Source organism: Hippichthys cyanospilos, chromosome 1, assembly GCF_059441005.1.
Source record: "Hippichthys cyanospilos isolate Australia breed blue-spotted pipefish chromosome 1, RoL_Hcya_1.0, whole genome shotgun sequence".
Lineage (NCBI taxonomy): Eukaryota > Metazoa > Chordata > Actinopteri > Syngnathiformes > Syngnathidae > Hippichthys > Hippichthys cyanospilos.
The window spans coordinates 19,782,036-19,805,000 of NC_142369.1; the positions used below are offsets into that span (position 1 = coordinate 19,782,036).

The 22,965-nt window shown below is 40.5% G+C and overlaps 1 long non-coding RNA gene across 1 annotated transcript in view; it reads right to left on the reverse strand.

Annotated features, from left to right (window-relative positions):
• Positions 1–7,685: 7,685 nt before the first annotated feature.
• LOC148429593 (uncharacterized) overlaps positions 7,686–22,965 on the reverse strand; it is a 16,207-nt gene continuing 927 nt past the window's right edge. Inside the window, exons 2-4 of the long non-coding RNA XR_015865108.1 lie at positions 19,666–19,786; positions 9,412–9,529; positions 7,686–7,984 (exon numbers count right to left, since the gene is read on the reverse strand). This is a non-coding gene — a long non-coding RNA (uncharacterized LOC148429593). The remainder of the gene's footprint in view (positions 7,985–9,411; positions 9,530–19,665; positions 19,787–22,965) is intronic.

Here is a 22,965-nt window from a genome sequence, read left to right on the forward strand (position 1 = left end):
GGTACAGTGGGAAAGAAGACGGAATACAGCCAAGCATCGCTAGCGGTTGCAAACCACACACGGCACACTCGCAGACGCACACAAGACACAGTGAAGTATGCGCGGGACTTAAGAGCAAGGGGATCAAAAAAAAAGGCCCATGGGTGATGTTTGAGGGCAGCTCAGACACATGAGTCGGAGGCCTGCTCCTCATCACGCGCTCGCTCGCCTGCAAATGTGGACCGTGCATGAACCAAACATGTCCAAAGGCAGATCGTACCTGCAGGGTGTGCACCGACTAAGGCGGGGATTACTTTAAAGCTCGCATTTGATCATTTCCCACATCCCGCCCGAAAAAGACACTATGCATGAGGCCGGGAGAAAATGTCAGGAGTGGAGCGGATAATCCTGTCAAACTGCGGGTTTGTGCCCGTGTGTGTGAAAACACCAAGATGTCAGTCAAGTTCATGCCATAATGACGTGTGACCTGCTTTCCCAACGCACCCAATTATTTTCATCCACCATATTCTTCGTAAACAAAAGTTCTGAGCTTCTGAGTTTGAATCTGGGCTCAGGTCCTCCGATGCGGAGGTTGCCAGTTCTCCCAACGCTCGGGTGTGCGTTTTCTTCATGTACTCTGGCTTCCGCCCGCGTTCCAAAAACACATTTTAGATTGATTTATTCAGGAGGGTGTTTCAAAGTCCGGCTCACTGGAGAATTTTCCCGTTCCCGCCAATATCCAGATTACATCTGATTCAAAAATATACTTGAATATCATTACAAGATCACAATGAGTATGTACTTGAACAAGCATGAGAAAAGAAATAGTTAAAATGTGCAAGGCAAGTTTGCAGTAAATACATAACATGAGCTAAAACAACATGGTAAACTTATCAAGCGCAGCTAACCATGCATCTCATGTTTTTGCTCTTATTTTGAAACTTATTCATACAACTTCCAGCTCTAATTAAGGGACTGACAGTGACTTCACATCAGCAGCATCAGAGGAGGCGTTTCCATCCACAACTCAGCAGTAGATCGTTGACCTTCCAACAGGAAAGTTGCGGGTTCAATTCCCGACACTGGTGGTCGCGGTTGATGCTCATTTTAAAAAAGACGTCACAATGAATCACTTCCTGCTCATGGACAAACGTCAAGTACGTGCAATCTAGTTGCCCCGCCTCGTCCAATCAGTCGTGAGTCCACCACCCCCTTCCGCCCCCGACCACCTCCGGTAACTGTAAAAATATTTGTGCTTATGGAGATGTTGCAGGCGTTTCGACTTTTGTAAAAAGTTCTTTTTTTTGCGTTTTATCTTTGAAAGCGTGTTTTCCTTTTGGTTGTATCGTCTTTTTTTGTTTTTGTTTAGGTATTTGTTTTTTTTTCCAATGCACTTCAGGGCCACCGTATTTTACCCCTCGTTTTATTCCGTGAACAAGCACTAAAGAAAACGATGCACAGCTACATTGCATCATCATCTTCATCCTTTTGCACAATAATGTGTTGAGGCAAGCACATACATTCCAACCTTTCACATGGTACGTGAATAGCGCTTTATGGAACTCGGTACACGTCACGTGCGCTGAATTGCTCTCCCAAGAAGACATTGTTGTCATGAGAGACGTATTAAAAAGTGGAGTCACATTCAGTCAGTGTGTGACAGGAGGCTATCCAAAGTAATACGTTCAAAGCGGCGCCACCCAAGGGGAAGCTTTTGTATGAAAGGCGTCACTTTCTCCTTAATCCCTTGACATCCTTCTGATGCTTCAAACGGCTATTTTAGTCATGTCATCTTTCGGGGGAGGGATTGTTTGAAAATGATTTTCCTTTGCATATTTATTTCAATTTCAAGTTGCTCTTCTGGCGGCCTTACTTACTGGCACCGACTCCAAATGAATGAAATGAGTCAGATACGTGTCTTTAAATCTGATTGGTTCCTTTTAAAGCAATGTTTTGATCAATAAAAAATGGAATATATCTAATTATACCAAACATAACGTGCATGGGAGAAACAAATACAGACTTTTGTACCCGTTGCCAACAGCATGGGCTAGCTATTAGCGTGAAGACTCAATTTAGCGCCCACTATTTGCGATTTTAGCAAATGAGGTGTGGGAGAAAAAAAAAACGCCGTCATGTCCATCAGTTTTCACAAGGCACAAAACATTTATGGAGATTGGGATTATATTACAGAAAGGGGAACTGATGTAAAAGGAGGTTTCCCAGCATGCTGCTTGTTGCGGCACATCTGACAAAGGAAGACACACCGTCGGATGGAAACATCTCATTTGGGCTCATCCGGGGCTGATGAAGCCAAAAACATGTTTCCAATGAGTGTGATCACACCTGGATTTTGTTTCCCAAGACTTAAACAATAATAACACCTCACCTTTTTTTGGATCCTGACAGCCGATAGGAGAAAACATAACTTCTCATGTGTGACTCTCTTTTTAGGTAACAGGTGCGAAATTCGAGGTGTGGGAGGCATATTTGCGTCAAAATATTTTTGTCTGGCCTTCTCAACCAAATCTAGTTCAGTTTACTTCGTTTGGATTTGTTATTCATACAATAGCAGATACATCCATCCATCCATTTTCTAGAGCCACTTATGCTCACAAGGGTCGCAGGGTTGCTGGCGCCTATCTCAGCTGGCTCAGCGGGCAGTAGGCAGTGGAGTGAACTGCTTTACAGCCAATGGCACGGCACACAGTGACGAACAACACCCAATCACACCAAAGGACAATTTAGTATGTCCAATTCACCTTCCATGCATGTTTTTGGAGTGTGGGAGGAAGCAGGAGGGTATTACAAACAATTTTTTCTTGACAAGAACTATAGTATTTCAGTCCTGACCTCCTGATTTGTTTGAATAGTAATACATATGATTTGTTTTTTAAATGAACACTGTCAAAGGTTTTACATTTCCTGTGTCGGATGTGATCAAATTGTGAAGTGGCCTTAAAAAACTATCCACGTGCTTCGCAGCAGCACCATTTCTTTGAATTTAACAAACACGACAGAATAATTGAAGCAATGAGAAATGTGAGAAGATGCTTGCTGCGCACTCGTCATCTCATTTGCAATAAATTAACAAGATTTTTGACAAGACGTGAATAAAAAAAGATGTTTTCCCCACTGGGTTATTACAGACTAAATGGCAACTCGGTGCTTTGAAAATTACTTTGAAAAGAAGTGATATAATATAATGCATGCGCAACTTTTCGAAAGGACAATATTGCATAAAAATAAAAATAAAAAAAATTTCCACAATACTTGACCATCAAAGACCTCATTATATCCATACTAACACCAATTAATTCCCACTGCTTCTATGACTTTTCCTCCTTTGGTAGTTCCAAAAACATGCATTGCAATTGTCTACGGGTGTGACTGTGAATAGCTGTCTATATATTCCTTGCTATTGGTATGACCCTGTTGTGTATGCATATAAAATGGCAGTCAATTGTATTTCCCCAAAATAGGCGCCGCGAAGGATTTTTATTTACGGTATAGCTGTATTTCAGTGGTTGACTTTTCGCTTAATGTGAAAATTATACAGTGTGCCTTTATTACATCTTAATGGGTATATGTGTGGTCAGGAAACTGTTGAATGGGTTGTGTGTCGTGTGTGTGTTTGTCCTTGAAATGATGAATAAAATTCATCAACACTGTGATTCACTGCCTACCTGGTGGTGAAGGTCACACACGCATGCTCATAAACACACGCGTGTCCTTGAGTCCTCATAACAACAACTTCTCTGCCTTCAGAGCCATCGCGGCCAAGTAAAGCGAAAACATGTATTAGCTTGACAAAACTTCAACCTTATTTGATGCGCTGTCAAACCACGAATGACATGTTTGCCGTCGCCATGCCAACCACAGATCACATCCGTTTGGAAGCCATAATAATAGAAGCTCATTTTGAATAACGGCGTCACTGTGAAAGCCTTTATAAAATACTAAATGTGATTACTAGAGCAGCAATTGGTACTAATTTGAATGGAAACGTTGCCATGGAAATCGCCTGTCAGTGGATACTTCTCATGTCACAAGCTTAGCACAAGTTTAGCACGTGCATTGATGGTTGCACTTGATAGTTGAACTCAAAGGGGGAATAATATGGGAAATGACTTTTTAGCCATAACTCGATCTGCTAAGATGGATAAAGATCACTTTCAAGCGATGGCAGGACTTGGCAGGTAATATCATACAGGAGCGAGCCAATGCCTACAGGTGGTCTAAACAAAAAGGTAAGCGATCGAACAAAATATAATAAAAGAAAAAAAACATTCTGGAAAATTCCATTTTCATTTCACTGTGGGTATACTCAACTAAGGCTAACATGTTTATGTTACCTTTCTTCCGATGCAAGTGGGAAGCCCATGAGTTGTTCTGATCCATCTGTTTGCCTACTTGAATGCATTGCGTGTTTACCAAATTCATGTAAGTGAAAGTTGTCATAGCAATAGTGACATGAAAAAAAACCCACCAAGAAAATGAGCCAAAGTTATCGCTCTCATGTATCCATTAAATATGGCGTCATTAGCCAAGGCTTCGTGGAGGCCTTCTCCCATACAAAATGGTCAAATAATGTTGATATGGTCAAACAAAATGGTCAGACAAAAATTATTTTTTGGGTGGGCCGCTCAAACAGACAGAACCACACTTAAATTTTTGGGGCACAATGTGGAAAGTTCTAAAAATAAAGTCACGCATACGCCTGCTTGCCTGCACAGGTTTTTAGGAGGCCACAACGCTGTGCCTCAATACTGAATTCACACTTGTACAATTTAGACTTCATTTTATTCCCAATAATGGTGTTGGGTGATCAGTTGGGTGGAGGCATGGAATAGATTGGAAACCTTTAATTGCTCAATTCTATTTTTGTCAATACTAACTCAAGTTTCAAAGGGCATAAAAGAAAAATGTAGAGGAACAGCAAGGGGGTGGCTACCTAACACATGCACATGGACTCACACAAACGTGTGTCATGGTCAAACCAGAATTTAGACACTTTGCACAAAATCCATCATTCATCGCGTGGAGGACTCCAAATATTACCTGAGTCAGTCTTGATGTTTTGGTTGGCAACTGCGTTCATGGTACTTGGTTTTGAAAGCCGTTGATTCGTCAACATTTGATCTGTCTACTACATTATACGGTATGCTCTTTTCATTAACGAGATAAAATCTGATTGAAAAAAAACAAACACTGTTCCCGACATTGTGTTCAGACTCACCATTTTTGTAGTCAAACCAATTCAGATTGAGCAAATGAATTGTTTTAATGGGATACAATTAGTGGTTGATATCAAAGAATTTAGAGCATGTTGAAAAAGAGCTCCTTGTTTGATCGCTTTGTTTTTGGATGGATGGATGGATGGATGGATGGATGGATGGATGGATGGATGGATGGATGGAAGGATGGAAGGATGGACGGACGGACGGGCAGACGGATAAATGGATAGAACTGATTTGATCGTTGTTGTAACTGTATTTGTCCTTTATTGTGGCAAACATACCGAGAGCTTTCTGCTATATTTTGGACCTCAGCACAATGCAGCACAGTTCTCCATTGCTGTATATTGTATACCACACTAACCAATGCTAATATCTCCAAAGGCAACATTTCTAATGACTCTCAAGAGACTATGCAGGTGTATCTAATGAAGAGTCAAATGAGTGTATTTTGCTCCTGTAGGAAGATGACAACATTCTGTATATGTAGGCATCTGCCATTTTTTTTCTCCTGTCCTTCACACTCAAACAGGAAGCACAACCATTATTTCCTCTTCCCCCTTGCTGACCTTCTCACATCACCCTTGCATCTCTCCCATCTTCTCTGCCTCCACCCCACACTCAATGCTATCTAATCTGTCCATCTTTCTCCTCCTCCAAGCCCATCAGCTCAGCTACCAACCTGTCACTTACACCTCCCAGCTATGACACATACACTCACACACACACAAACACACACAGCCTTGTTGCACTCTGCACTATAATGAAACAAGTCTCGGCTGCTGGTTTGCTCCCTAGAGGACTGAAAACCACCATAGTCGTGACAGAGTGTATATTCATTTGTGTGTAGTTTTTTTTTTTTTAAACAAACAGTACTTATTGTACCGTGTGAAGACAATACAATTGTCGAAGAGAACAATTCAGTAGTGTGAGCGTTTCAGTAGTGTGTATGACAGCGTTTCAGCTGCAGTAGTGTGTGAGAGATTTATTCATATGTATGGGTGTTTCAATTGTATGTGTGAGAGGTATTTCTCAATGATATCCAGGAAGATGCTTCATTTGGTGTCATCGACGAAGGTAAGAGATCACGCGATGCTATATCTGTAGCATTGATTTTCCTTCACGCGCATGGAAATTGAAACTGCACACCATATCGGATGACATCTTTCCACGTAAGCGCACGCACTATATGTCCCTGGTGAAAGGGAGATCGCTGCATTAGTGGTTGAAAAGCTGGTGAGGTCAATGTGGAGGAGAGGCTCAGGCAAAAAATTCAAAAATTTGCCACATGAATATGAATGATGCGCAGGCCTCCATCTGATAGGTCCTCAATATGCATGAGAGATGTGATGAATTGCTCCAATCTGCGCCATTATTGGACCAGCACAAGCCGATTGTTCCACAATGGCAAGCGTTTACACCCACTCAGAAATGACTTTGAATGCTATTTGGTCCTCTGTGCTTGACCCGGCCTCGTTATGCCGGGCCAGAGGGGGCACGGGGTCGCACGTCTTGTGATAGGGTAGCATCCGTCACACTTGACGCGGAGTGGCGAACTCTGACCTCGCGTGTGCTTTGTGAAAGCGGGGCAGAGCCAAGGAGACGATGACGCTGTCAGCGAGGCGCGAGGAGTCGGAAAACGTATCGAGATGAGGCGGCAGGCATCAAATGTGCTTGGGTCACCAACCAGACACTATATGAACGCTTGCCAACATGTCATCCGGTTGGGAGTGAAGCGCGCTGCCGTTGAGCTCAAATTAAGAGCTGCTGAGGCCCCTCGAGTAAGTAAAATGCACGGGGATCTGTGTTAGCAATATTAGCTTAGACGTTTGACCAACAGTGGCTCAAAAACGTCACCTAACGAGCCACAAAACATGCAAAATATCTTTACGATAGCCGACTCAACACAGCACAACCCAACAACTGGAACTGACTTTTTTCTTACCACTGATAATAACAAAAGTGCTTTTGGTGAAATTGACGGGATGTTATATATAAGCTGTTACATACGTTGAGCTCAACATCAAAACATAATAAAAATGTCTAAAAAAAAGCAACCAGCTTCAGCTCTTTAACCTTTCTAAATTCAATCTTCTACCTAATCTCCCCAGTCAAAATAATTAACCCAACAACAGGTTAAAGAACTGTATTTTTTCAATTTTTTTTCGCAACTAAATCTTCAGTAGACTTGATTATTGTAAACATCTGGAGACTGCACCTCCAGTATTGTAGTTTCACTTAAAGGAGGTTGAATGCGATGTTTGTGACACTGGGGGTGTTGCGGTGCTTAGCAACAGTATGGACCCTCTTGTTTCTCGCACATTATCTCTTCCTGTACCTCTCTCACAAACACAGACACACTCACACATATGAAAGCCCCTCCTCCATAAATGATGCAGTAGATAAGACTCCCAGGGGGACCCTCCTATTTTCCCCAGCTGTTCACGGATATCCCATACTCACCTTCTTTCTTTCCCTCTCCTCCGGCTGGCCTTTCATCTCAACCCCTCATTTACATGCCCAGTGGCGCCGCTGCATTTCAAGGTCCCTGCTCGGTTCTGGATAGAGGTCAAAGGTTTAATTCCAGCAATGCAAACCGCGGACACTATGACCTTTGGCTGCCTTTATTTGTATTATATGAGAATGAGTTCCTCCATGCCCACGTTGAGGCATATACACAGCTTGTGGACAGGATCAAGCAGTGGCGAGAAGCATTTTAGCACAATGCACTTGCAGCATCCCTCTCCAGATGTGATGTGTCTTTTTGCCTGGAGGAGAAAGCCGGGCGCACACTCACATTCTCAATTTCAAAGAAAAGCCAGCAGACTGAGAGCACACTCTAATATTCACATCGGACCTTGGTGCTCACCTTGTGCTTTTATTATTACATTGCACCAAAGAGTGCAGGTAGTGCGTTTCAGTTGACATAAGGCACTTACTTACCAGCGCAACTCCATTCATCACACCAACCCTCTTTCGGAAATATTCCTAATACACATATTTTATGGGCTTTACTATTCATTATTCGTTCATAATTAATGAAGCTTGCCATGGAGAGCACGTTCGAGCTTGAAAATCTAGGTGTGTTACTTTGAGGCTTCACCACTCCTTTAACTATTTACAGAAGAACCTTGCTTTTGTCAGACCCAAAAGCAGCGGACCCCGGATTTTACGGACAGAAAATAGAATCCAGTCCACTCAAAACGCCCACTTTGCACTGTGGCTGTCAAAGTCTGTTTGTTACAGAATTGGCCACAGTTTGCTATATTTCCAGGTCATACAGTATTTTCAGCGAGGCTGTGAAATCACACCATTGTTTCCTTATGCCCCTATCCCACTGAGATGTTTTGATGCTTTTGATGAAGACGGTAAATGTGCATTCAGGCCAGAGACTCGTCAGGGTTCTTTCCCGCTTGCAGTTGTTTTTCAGAAGTTCTTCAGACATTTTTATGTGTCAAAAGGAAATTTGAATATGATTGGAATATTAAACATAAAATTAAAACACGAAAATGGTTAACATTCTTTCAGATGAATTTAAAAACGTTTCAGAATGTATTAAGAACGTCTAAAGAACGATGGCAACCTTGGACCAAACCTGAGAAAAGAGCAGCTACCTTTGCCAACATTTGCCAGCATTTGCCACTCAGTAGGATTCGGGCTTGATATCATTAATAACTAAGTGATAAACAACTGCATCCATCAGTCCATTTCTGTCGCCGCGTATCTTCCCAAGGGTCACAGGTCACAAAACAATATTATAGAGTGCTATTTTGGGGAAAAATGTAACAGATTAATTACATTTCCATTCAGTTTAATGCAAAAAGATGATTTGAAACACTAAGGCGCTAAAATTCAACTTGAATCTCAAGGCCCCACTGTAAAAATTGAAAAAAAAAAATCACAAACCCAAACGCAGCTTTATTTTATCTCCCAGCGCCATTCTTATTAATGTGTCGTTTCTTCACTTCCTTTTGTAAAAACAATAATGTGTATGTTGCCATGGGTGCGGGTCATTGCCAATCAACAACTGAACAGTTTGGAGGAAATGAGGCGCGCTCAAATTGTTCCATAATGACTTCATTTTGCGGTGATAAAAATACATTCTACATTGCCTGCGCGGTAAAAATGTCTACCTATGAATTTGCACAGATTTATGCTTCAATTGGAGGTGTTAAGAGTGTCTGCTGAGGGGTACCTTGCAACAGGCCTGGGTGGGAGGAGTTTTGTGAGGGGTGGTTCCCTTGGTCCTTGGGGATGTCGTGATCCTAGCCAGCAGATGGTGAAAGACTCTGGACTGATTGTCATGGGCGTCTCTGTGAAAACAAGCGTGCTCAAAGTAAAAACATAGCAGCGAAGCGGTGCAGCCATGAATAAAACATGGGGCTGTGACTCCGAGTTGACTCCTCCATGATGGCCTTGCTGTTTTTCTTTTCTATCTATGAAAGAAAGCAACAATGTTGTTGACGAAAGAATCAGAGCCGACACACTAACAGGTTTACGTTGAGTGGATGCGTCGCTCTGATCTTATGTGGCAAGACAACAAGAAGTCTATTTTGAGGCGACTGCTTTTACACCAGGAAACCTGCCCTGCAGTCGCGCAAGGGAGATGTTGATGTTGTAGCAGGAGAACGACAGGATGACATTCTATTCTAATAATAGTTCCTCAACATTATAAAGTCAATTTCCATGAATACAGTGGAGAAAAAACCATCTAGACTATCCCGTTTAAATGCCAGGTTGTAGCGATATACTGTATTGATATCAGTCGAAGAAGCTAATTGCGCTCTGGCTCTGACTTCAAGCATTCATTTTTGATGCAATTTTTCTGCCATTTTTTCCATGCACGTTGTACTAATACCCTCTGACAACTGCCAGTTGTTTATATTAACTGCATGTTTGAATTTTGTTACGTGTCTGCCTCTTTGTTTCCCTCTGGTGGTCATGCTATGGAGTTTCCTGTTCTTTACCTGGGTGGGCGGGGTCTCCAGCTCCACAACTGTGGATGACCACCAATTAGCTGAGTAATTAAGAGCAACAGAGGAGGGGGAGTGATATCTGATTATTCTGTGTTGGTCTTTAATTTGTGGCACTGAGAAAAAAAATGGGGGTGCAACATTTTGAGGACCGCTTATTTAGAAGACAACGGGGAACCAGACATTTTTTAGGAGAGGGTATCAGGAGATTGTAACTGTGTTCTTGTTTTGGCCATAAAATGCCAGAGTAAAACAAAATGTGTTATTGAAGCTAGAATATGCCGTGATTATAAAATCATTCAGAACAAGACAACAGAATATTATGAAAATGTTTTTTGGGGGGAAATAATCTCTGGTCTTTGTTACTTGACACGGCGTGACAAAAATTAGCCAGTCAGAGACTGAAGAGATAAAAGGCATGACCAAGGCATTTAGTCATATCTAAAAGTGGCTTTTGGGAAGAAACACAGTGTCTTGCAATTACAAGTTAGCAACAAAAGTTAAAAATTAGAAACTGAAAAAGTCACTTGCTTCATGTTAAGGGCTGCGTAATGTTGGTGTTTAAGGCCTGCACATATATGATAGCAGATGAGTACAAGCACCGACATGACAGCAATTCAGAGCCGTAAGGAACCAGCAAGGCCTTCTCTGCTGGCTTAACATAACCTGACATCATTATCATGATTATAATAAAGGTCAATTTCATTTTTTATTCATTTTTCCTAAATATGTATACGGTATTTATTTATTGTCAATATTATGTTCTCTTCGTGTCATATAATATCCATTTGGTTACTCTCCTTCCAGTCTTGTCGTTTTAGGTTTTTATCCAATAAGAATTCAGCTAACTTGTGTCACCAGGCTGTATGATGAGCAGAGCGAGAAAGTGTCAACACTGGGTGGGAGAAGGTGGACTTCGGACACAATGTATGGGCATTATTTTAATGTTTTTTTTTTTTTCGCATTGCTAGAACTACCACTATAAGTACACTTCCCACCCAAGTTGGTGTGACACAATATTGTTGCTCTTTATGGGTGAACACAGCACAGTCCAATTGGAGACTATATATATATATATATATATATATATATATATATATATATATATATATATATATATATATATATATTTTTTTTTTTTTTTTTTTAAATATATATATTCGTAAAAGAAGCTCAATCTGTAGACATGACTTGTGCAAGTATGTACTATATATAAGTTTTGCATGTGACTTTAGCAAAGCAGCCCCACATCACTGTCCTCTGCATGCTCAATTAATTGGTTCATTAATTGACTGCTGGCCAGATGGGGTATGAGGTGCTAAACTGCTCAGTGATGAACGCTCCTAAATTGAGGAAGATGAATGGCTCTTTGAAGTATGTCACATCCAGCTTAAGTCTTTGATTAGCTCAAAGCGACCACTTCTATCAAATGCACACTTACGTGTTGCTTGGCCCCGCCCGCCACTTGGTAAAAGCTCTGTTTTTCTTAATCAAACATAAAAAATGGATTCTCGGACGTGTACTTCATCACTGCTGCCGTACACAGACACACACACACTTGTCACAACATTTGGACGTTCAAAAATCATGAGTGAGGCGAGAGCTGCTGTGCATGTGTTGTAAATGAGCTTGTCACCGGTTAGCAAACACAAGTGAGAGTCTCTGTGAAGATTACACATCTGCGAGTGCTGTGTGTCACATCTAATGATGCGGTCGAGAACTTCTTTGTTCCCTCGGGGTGAGCAGATGCGTGGCGTGCAAGTGATATGCCCAGATGAAAAACTCTTTGCTATATGCATGACTGTGTGATGCCACACATTCATTTGGATTGAAGCGCTGGAAGGCCCCGCAATATCTCCTGGGCAGCTTTAGTTTTCCTCATAAGGCTTTGGTATGCTTTTTTTTTTTTTTTTTTTTGCGAAACTCTATATTTGGAGCATCTAAGCCAGCTCAACTAGTTGACATCCGATTGTTTCCAATCACTAGGCCACAAGCCGGTCCCACACCACAAGACATTTCATACAAAGCTGTACAAGATAAAGAAAAAGGTATTTTCTCTTTCTTTCTCGCAGATCTGGAAATAGATTTAACATGGTGATTCAGTGGTAAATATTTTTTTCAACAACGTAATTAATCATTGGAACAATTATAGTCAATGGAATGATGAACTGATCCATTCCAAATAGGAACTCTGCTTTAAGATAAGATTAAAAAAAAACATGTATTATCACTACGACGCATTACAAGGCAACGGAATTTTGACGTACTGCACGTAAAATCCTGCATATCTACTCCAGATACTGCTGATATTCTAAGCGGTAAGCCTGTACTACCATAAATAGAAACGACATTAAAGGAAAACAGATAAACCTTTTATAGTCGGCAATACTTTACATTAGCGGTACATCTATATGATTGACAGACATCATACTATTATATTTAAATCAGAGACCTTATAATTTCAGCTCTTTTAATTACTTAACACATTTCAACTTATCAGTATGCACATTTTAAAGTATTCCATAGAGCTTGATCTCACATTCTCACTCTCAGAGCTTCAAATAAGAGGCTTCAAGCTGTTATTTTTCACTCCTAGTTCCTAATTTTCACTCCTATTTTTCGACTATGATAATGACACATAATACAAACTAAAGCATGTCATCTAAGGGAAGTCCACTAAGGTAATGCTAACACAATACAGAGCGCCATAAACACGGGAACAAAAATTTGCATTGGCGTTGGGGTAGTAAATGCTAATAGGCAGATGTACTTTCTGCTCTGTGAGAAAACAGTTATTACCCAAAGCGGACCTTAAGTACATCTAGTGGAGATCAGCACTGCCTGGCATGCTGTGACACAGTGAGCTACAACTGGAGCAAAACTCGAAATTCAGACTTGCAGTGAAAATAAAGCCTCTGGCTTCAAAATCTGCTCAACGGCAGCAACACCAAATCCGTATATGTCCGTTCATACGTCCAGACAGGTAATGCCGAGGCGAGCGTACAATTTGAGTTGACCGTGTCATAATGAAGGCTCAAGCATAGCAGCAAAAACGTCATCCTCATGAATCCTTAACTAAAAGCCCATCAATAAACAAAGAGTGCTAAATAAACCACCAGAGCAGATGAGACCGCGTGGCCGACCCCTCTGCAGTGCTTTTTACCTCGCACGGTAACGCACGCCACCACAAACGGTTGACTCAGAATGGATTACAGACATATCGGTAGGAGCGGGTAGGCGGGTAGCCAGAAATTTCCAATAGACAAATGGATGAATGCTAGACACAACTTCGTTTGACAAATGTGCAGCACAAATAGGATTTTGCTGAAGGAATTTGGATTTGAAGGCAAAGGATTAGCTGCAGTATAATGACAAACGTGTGATGGCTGTGCGTTATGCGTGATCTGCGCCCACGTGTGTGTATGTGTTGTGGGGGGTTAAAGAGAGCAGGGAAGGAGATTAAGGTGGTCCAAAGAAGAAATGGCTCATCTAAGACAAATGTTTTTATTTTAGGAATGAGGACATGAATGCAACTTTAATGAGTAACCTTTTTTAGGAAGCTTTTGTTTTTACTGCCTTTTGGCTTCTTTGACTCCCTGTTCTTCCATTCATCCAAGCTCCATCCATCTGGTAGCTGGAATAGATGAAAGAAAAACGGTATTTTTATGCACTGGCTCAAGTCAAAAAGTCACACTTGGTTTAAACAAAATAAAGCTGTTTTTCTAATAAGGTTTGTGTTATGTAGTTTAAAAATGCGTGGCCACTAATTTGCTTTTGGTATTCCTTTTAAGAACACAAATAAATATGCAGTGCCAAAGTGATATATTGTTCTTTCCAACTAGGCATTGCTTTTTCAGTTTTTTTTTCATAGTTTATTTTTCATAATAACAACAAATGCATAATTCCTCAGCAAAGTATGGCCACCTGATAATCAATGAAAGAAAGCTTTAAAAAAAAAAACTGTCTACAATTTAATAGCAACTTCTAAGGATAGCCAGTGTGCTTCCAAAAAGCATCAAGAAATACATTTGCCTCTCTTGCCTCATTAAAAAGTGAGGTATCATTTTTTTTTTCTCCTCTAACTTTTGCCAGTGTTACGAAAAGCTGTAGCTTGTGTGATCAAAAGTCAGTTTCAAAAGGAACAAAAAATCCATTTTCAAGGCTGCCGGCCATAAAAAGCCAGCAGTCATTTGCCATGTACTAGAAATGAATGTTTAAAAAAAACATGCATAATTATCAGGGAAACCAAACGTTCTTCTTTGAGAGTAAGTGCACTTAAAGCCAATTACAGACATTAGGGAAGATTGTGTTCTTTGCTAATCAGAAGCCCTTTTACAGCAGGGATACTCAAAGAACACCGGACACTTTGAATTTCAATTCAATGAATAAGCACTTCCTTTTATTAATGATACATTCACAACTGTGTTGTGTGAATGGAGTTGTTTTTTTTTTGCAGAAAACCATTGAAAACTGGGAGAATAATGTATTCGCTGTCTTTCCATCAGCCAATTCAGTACACATTCTTCTCATATGGGAATAGCCTTTGGTGTTCAAATAAATGATTAAGGCGCAGGATGTATTGTTTTAGTCCTAACGACAAATAAATGTAATTCCCTTGCTGAAATCTTTTTAACTTGTGGAGGAGAGTTTCTCTATGAAGTGGGGTACACCCATAACAGTACCTGGGCATGATTTGAGCATTTTTCCCTCTTTTGTGGCCATAATCAGCAGATGTCTGACAATCAGATGTCTATAAAATATGATCTGAGCTAAGATGTCTCCAGCGTTGTGGGCTGTGTTAGTGATATTTTTCCTCTCAACCGATATACTCGGAAATCGGTCAGTCGCAAATGTTAAAACTGTTCATTATTTACAAGCCAATATTGATCATAGATATCGTTAACTCTATAGACATAGATGAAGCACCACTTTACGAATGGATTATATGTTCCATCTTATGGCAGACATCAGTCAATACATTGGCAATGATGCTGCATCACCGCCCTGAAAAAACATTTAACGATGGATAATAGATTGCGTAAAATTGATCTTCACAAGGATGAGAAATGTTCTTTGCGTTTAAGGAACATCAGAGACGCTCATGTTTTGCTCTGCTGCTGATTCTCAATGAAAACCTGGACTTTCCAAGTTCAAACAGTACTTTCATTGGGGATGAAAAAAAAAAAAACACACATGAGCATTGCTTTTCCCAACTGCTATGTTCCTACATACCTTGGATCACAGAGCATGTTTTTTTTTTTCTTTTTTTTCCTGGGTGGCACATCAAGAACACTCCCTATAGCATTGATGAGCACCAATTTGAGCTCATGGTTGTTTCAATTTTCCACAAGCTGAGAGTCCATCACATGGATAAAATGAGAACACTAAAACTCCGAATAGGCAATTTGTAGAAGAGGCTATGTCAGACAATTCTTTTCCAAAGTTTGAAATTGGATAAATAAAGCACAAACTCGAGCTACCACATTAGTTTGAGTAGTTACTGTTGTACGCCTTTTAAAAAACTGTTGTGTGAATGAATACAAATCTTTTTCATTTTATTCAACTTGTTACTTTTGTTCTAATGCCTGCTTATTTTCTTATTTACTTATATTTCTTATTTACTTTTGTTCTAATGCCTGCTTATTTTCCCCTTATTTGGACATTCGACGTTTAGAGCAATATAGAGCCATCCATTTTCTATAACCGCCTCTCCTCACAAGGCTCGCAGGCTTGCTGGTGCCTATCCCAGCTAACTTTGGGCAGTAGGTGGGGGATTTGATAATATTTGGTACTCAATTTAACAGTGTATTTACTGCAATGCCCAAGTGGAAAGAAAAAAAAACCATAAAGATTTTTTTTTTTTTAATTTTCCTCCTCCATGTTATTGCGATCAACAAATACCCCGAAAATCAATAAAGTCAGCGAACGTTTGGCCTAAAAACTATAAAAGTGGTGATCATTCGATGGCTCCTTTCCGCCACTTTTTGCTAGCACTTCACATAAACATCTAGGCTGGCTGGCAGTTTTTGTGTTTGCAAAAAAGGTAGCTCAAAACACATTTTGTGTATAGCACACAGGAGTAACATTTTCTTCTTGCACTGTGCCTATAACAAACAACAGGACGCTACTTTCGGTGTGCTTAGAAGACTGGAGTGTTTCTCTTATGAGAGCTATGTACGACATTGAATGGCAATAACCTTAACAAGCTTGAGAGCAATCCCTCTGCAGCGTAGCGGCAGGATGGTGAAATAAGGAGAGACAAGCTAAATCAGAAATGTAACGAGGGGCTACTGACACACGTACGATGTGTCTATATCAGCGCAAGAGGGGCTGGCGCTTCTAAAGAGCCCGTCTGTTTCCTTAATTAGCCCGAAATGAGTCACTCTCAGCCGACACCTGCCGCATGTTCCTCTGGGACCCGCTCAACTTTCCCAGTGAAGAAAAAAAAAAAGAAAGGAAACATGGATGAAGGCCTCGGTCATATATGACAACAGGTGGCAGGTTATTACTTGCGGAAAGGACTCATGTTCATCTACCGTCTTAAGGTCTAAAAAATCCATCCGTCATCTTAACCGCTTATCCTCGCAATGGCCGCAAGCCTGCTGACGCCTATCCAAGCTCTCTTCGGGCTTTGGGCAAGATACACCCTGAACTGGATAGCAGCCAATAGCGGGGTACACAAAGTCAAACAAACAGTCACACTTACAAAAACATCTAAGGATAATTTAGAGTGTCCAAAACACCTACCACGTACCTGTATGTTTTTGCAGTGTAGAAGGAAACTATAGCGACGGCCCACGCAGGCACAGGAACAACATGCAAACCTGACCTGTTAACCAGTCCGCCACCGTGCCACCCGTCTCTAAAAGATTTCCAGATAATGAGTAGTAGCAGTACGTTACTATTTATAACCAAATGAGGACTGATATGCAATATCATTCGCGGCATCACTGACAAGTGAACCTATACTGCATGCATGAAAGTCAGCCACGTAACCCACTACACTACCAGTGACTTGCACGAACAAAAAAAAAAAAATCCAATCAATTTTAATAGGGCACTTCAAGCTTGAGCTGAACCAAGGTCGCCTCCATTGTGACGCGAGATCAAAACCACGGTGCTACTTGTTTATCCCACAATCAGCCAAATTGGCTGGGCAAGATGGTTGGCAGAGAGATGAAAAGATGACGCGCGGAGAAGATGTCAAGAACGCGAATGAAGTGAACTATGCGAATCGCGCCTCGGGTCTGGCAGCTCCCGACTGGCCCGGCGGTGGAAAACCAGAGCAGACCAGGCTGGATGCCCGGCTCTGCCACCCATGCGGTGGACCAATGGGGATTCGCTTGTTGACAGTCACTCTCTATTTTCTCTAGGTTTTGGCAGCTAGGAAGGGCTTGGATGTGGCAGCTGTGACAATAATGACGCACGAGATGGTTGGAAAGTCGGTGAGGGGCACAGACCAAACGGATAAATCAAATCAAGTGGAAAAGCAAGACAATGCAAAAGAAGCAGTGTGTCGTGTGTAAAACAAGGACACACAAACAATTGACATCCACTATTCTGTGTTAGGACGATATATCACATCTGCCTTTGTTAAATATCGGATGGCTACTTTAAAACTGTTATCTTCAGGGGACTATTTATTTCAATTTGTTAGTTTATAGCAAAGACACCGGGCACACAGTGGATCTTTTGTCTATGGTCCAAATTAAAACAAAATTGGTGAAATTTCAACCTTTCTGTTATTCTGAAATGTTGACTAAATGTTTATTATTTTAGCCACATACTTGTTTGTTTTCATTTTACTTGTTAAGACCTATCGATGACAAGTTTTGTATAATAATAAAGCAAAACAAAAATATAGATCATCTTCAATAAAAAATCTAAGCAAATCAGAAAGGTTTTTCTATATACATATGCTTAAACAAGTTGAAGTTTGAATTTGAAAAAAATTCTGATAATACATTTTTACCTTTTAGTAAAACAGCAGACTATTAAATCCTTTTCAGAGTTCAGAGGTCACAGGCTCGCTTCAGTGTCCAGCCTTCCTGTGTGAGGTTTTCATGTTCTCCCCATGCCTGCATGTGTTTTCTCCAGATACTTTCTCCCACATTCCAAACACATGCATGGTAGGTATATTGGACACTCAAAATTGTCCGCCTTTGTGTGCTCTGTGATTGGCAATCAGTTCAGGGTATACTCTGTCTACTCGCCAAAGGCAGCTGGGATAGGCTCCAATGCCCAAGGTAATGAATGGATGGATGAAAATGAGTATCAGCTCTACCTATTGATTATTGGTCTACTTGGCTATGAACAAATAGTATTAGTACCCTGAAAAAAAACATTTTGCTGGACCTCTACTTTTAATAGTGTGATTTCTCACTATGCGCAGGAGAGGTAAATATCGTCCGCCACACCCCTATACGAGAGTCCAAGTAGACTCATACCTCCTGGCTGGAACTACCACACACATTACAACAAACACAGGGCAGCTCCTTTGTGTTTTGTAATGTTTGGGATTGTTCACGTCAGAGATTTTTAGCTGTCTGGTTTGCTTTAAGTTCCTTTAAATATGTATCATAAAATGGCGCTACCAATGGATAGCCACACAAATACAACAGGAAGTATTCATTTGAATGCATCTTGAATTCTAGGCGGGATGTGGCTTCCATTTGAATGGCTGCTGCATCCAGGCAGGGAAATGATATGCAGCCCTTATACTACAATACAAACCACAATCATCATCACATTGTGCACTAAATTAAATGAGAAAATGTGAGAAAACCAGTTGATTGTCATTCTTTTTAATTATGTAATTACTGTGTAATTTTATAAACTGCAATTAAACGGCTTTTTTTTCTCATTGGAAAAATATATTTTCAGTTTGGGGGGAGGTTGGAACCAATTAATGGCATTCCCATTCATTTCAATGGGGTCAGACCATTTGTGATAAGGAACAAATTAAATGTAAATTTCAAGGCGCCGCTGTACTCTTATGGCAGAGTCAAAGGGTGTGTACTGTACTGGTTATTTTCAAAGGCTACACCGCTTATGTCATTACTTTATTACTGCGAGTGATCCTCAACAGGGAGCATAATGTCAAGCCGGATTAGGATCAACCTTTGCTTAACTGCGCTGTGCGTGTGCCAGTCTGCATGCGTATTCATACTCATTTAGTCACATACAAGGTTCAACATAAATGATGACAGTGAAAAGTGTGATTTAAATTCATTTCTCTGCGAATTTCCCTTGATTATTAAACTCACTTGTGTTTGAATAATCAAAATAATGTTGACATGAAATATGGATTCCGAAACTGAAGCCAAGGTTTGCTCACAGACATTCTTAGGCGTACGCTCGTGTATGTTAAGCACTGTATCCGGAGCAAACGGAGGGAGAGAGGAGGCCATTTATATTTCAAGGCAGACGGAAAGTAAACTCACTGGAGAGAGCAAAGAGGAGTTCTAATAACTCACACCCAGAGGGAGGCTGTGATCCTGGAAGTAGGGAAGGCAGGCAAGCGGCTTTATGGCGGCTGAGGGAAAGCGTCCTCATCTGTAAGCGGCGAGGTCAAGCGGCGCTCATGGCTGGGACGAGCTGATAGGGATGTTTGGGAAGGGGAAACAAGAAGAGTTTTAGCGGTGAACCAGGTGGTGCGGTGCAATTCAATTGCATCATTACGAAACTCCATTGACGTCAGCAAATGTCACAAACGCGCGAGGAAAAGTCTAATTTAAACTTTTTTGTTGTTGTTGCTCTGTGTTTTGCAGCAAAAGCCATCACCACAAAAACCATGATTCAAAGTCATGTGTCAAAGATCTCAGTCTAAGATGGAAAACCGCAAAGAATAAAAGCTGACTTGTCAGTTTTGTTCGAAAAACAAAAAGGGATGTTTGAAGTGGCTGCTGGAAACAAATGTTGGTTTAAAAATGTTATGCGACTATCTGAATTATATCAGTAATAAAACGAGTAATAAAAGTAATGCCATTAAAGTGCAGTCACGCAATGTGTGTGGTTTACATTTTCCAGCAGGATGGATAAGTTAGAGTAGGTTTAAATAGGATTAAGCTTCTAAATGACATACAGGACTCCCCTGCACATTCATAGTTGATAATTCATAATTTCGATTTTTTGGTGTGTTATTTTTTTGTTGTTGTAGCAGGTCAAGTAAGTATGCAAAAGCGATGCATCTTGACAGACAAACAAGCTTTGTTTGGGAGGAGCTCATTTTAGCCCATGTTGTAACTAGCAGTTTTTTGAAGGAGTTATGTTGTTAGATTTGAAATGTTATTGTTGTTTTCGAGATTGCAATTCGTGCCTTTATTCATGGTAGACGGACTATATTTCCATAGTGATAGAAAAAGTCTTGCACGTGTAGCTGTGCAAATGTCAGCAGTCTTTCATGATATAAAGTAAGGCTACCTTTTTTCACCATTAATGTGATCTATAACTATTGTAACTTGATTTCATTGTGTATAAATAAACAAATGCAAACATGTGGCAGCACAAGCAAGTCTTCTAACTTACGATGTGGCTGCTATCTATTAAAATGCCTCTGATTAATTCCAAATCATATCTATCTATTCGAGAAGGCTTTTCTTGGCATCTTTTTGCTTTATAGCACAAGTGTGAAGGTTTTGTTCTCACACTGACAGTGTCTGACGCTGCACTTCTAATCACCGAAAGAATGCCATTCCTTAAGTGATGCATGCTTTTGGGTTGTTTTTTTTTTCCTTCATGTGAAACTAGGGTCTTAGACAAGGACTTATGAATCGTTTGAAAGAGCTGTCAAGTGGTGGCACAAAATCTTAAGACTTCTGCAAGGAAGCAAAACATGTCAAGAAAAGTCTACTAGGATATCAGAGGTACTTTAAATGATGGCAGGTGGGTGGAGTTGTTTACTTTTACTTCCCATTTCGATTTTTTTGGGAGGGGTTGGGTTGAACCGTACAGGTTATAGAGCACATTATTGGTGGAAAAAGTTTTGAAATGACTTACTTTAGTCTCACATTAAAATTGACATTTGAACTAGGGTTGAAACAAGTCCTCGGGTAATTTGACTACCTTGGTTAAAAAAAAAAAATGCTTTTTGCACTTTTTCTTGCATCGAATAGCCACTTGTTTGTGTATACGTCAGAAAATATGTCAAGCCAATGGCACAAACAATTAATGCACTGAATGCCACTAAAAAAACACAGTGAGAGCCTATTTCAAAATACACCAGTTTACCAAACGTTCCCAGCAGTGTGTCGCGCCATAACAATTTTGCATAGGCTCTGGACTTCAACTGTTGCGTTCGACTATACGAGCAACACAACATCGTTCCAAATTCACGTTCAATTGCCAAACGACTTAATTACTCTGACATTGACATACTGCACCTGTTATCAGTGTTTACCGGGGGGCTCGGGCTGCGTTATAGCTGTGCACGAACAAAAATTAGCCACAAGCAAGCCACGATAGATTGCTCCATATAGGCTGGTGTAATGGCTGTAAATGACTGCGCCAATTTTGATGCTGACAGCCTTACACAATTGCTGTTTCCTACTGATCACTTTGGAAAAAACTGTGTTGACTCACATGTTCCCTTTCTACTAGCATCTCTTAGCCCAACATTTATGGAGAGGAATTTGTCTAAAATCTGATGTTTTTAGAAAGTAACTTAGTGTACTTATAAGCTGTTTACATTTAAGTAAAAAAAAAAAAAATGTTGATAATCAATATATCAAAGTTGATCTTTCAAAATCGACACTTTAAACACCATTGACATAAAAGGGCATTGTAAACCCTATCACCTATTTTATTTTTGTTTGTCTTTTCATGGGAATCTGTCGGAGAAAAGGTTTGGGTGGGGGGACAATTACGTTCAGTCAATACTTCATGGCTTGCATTAAAATAGTTAAGTAGAAATGTGTTATTACTAAATGTTTTGCAACAAGGAAAACATCCTTTTTTTTCTCACATGAACACTCACTGTTCCAATTGAATGTTCTGTAGGATATCTGAATACCAAAAACACTTGATTGCTCGCTATTGTGAACTAAGGTGTTTAGATTTTTTGTAATACAATAGTAAGATGTAACATTGTTGCATAAAAAAAGAAATACAAGTGTCTATACAATGATAAATGAATAACAATGTTCAGTTTGATTTGCACTAACAGACAGACCATCCATTTCATACAAAAAGTGAAAAAAAAAAAAAAATCACACAATTGAGTTGCAGCGCTCCACCACTACAAAATGCAATGCACAATAAAGCAAACAGCATTATTATCGACAACAGAATTTTGGACACATCTCTGAGGTTTCTCATTGTACCGGTGCACCTAATGTGGCAGTCTGTACCTAAACAAGCATCATGGCTTCAATTTGTGGACAACAAAGTGCAACAGCACATACTCCCTAACAATTGAACAAGCCACAATGGTAAAATGCTACACAGCAAGTATATGGTGTTCTTAAGTCATCTGCAGCAGTTTTTACAGCGCAATTTCAACCTCAAAATCAAGCTATTCCACCGAATCCCCCCCAACTCTCGCTTCCATACAAACTCAAATTGTGCGGCCTGTTCACCTTGTGGACTTGGGGAAACTTTGAAATGCAAATGTGCGCCCATGACCACGTTCAAGGAGCACTCAACAAGCTCGGAACTCTGAAGGCACAGAGGAGGACTTCAGATTGGAGGAGGCATCCAATTTTCTTAGCCTCCGCACTATCAAAATGGAGGCCGCGCTAGTACTGCTTTGTCATTTGTATCAATTTGGCCAGGAATAC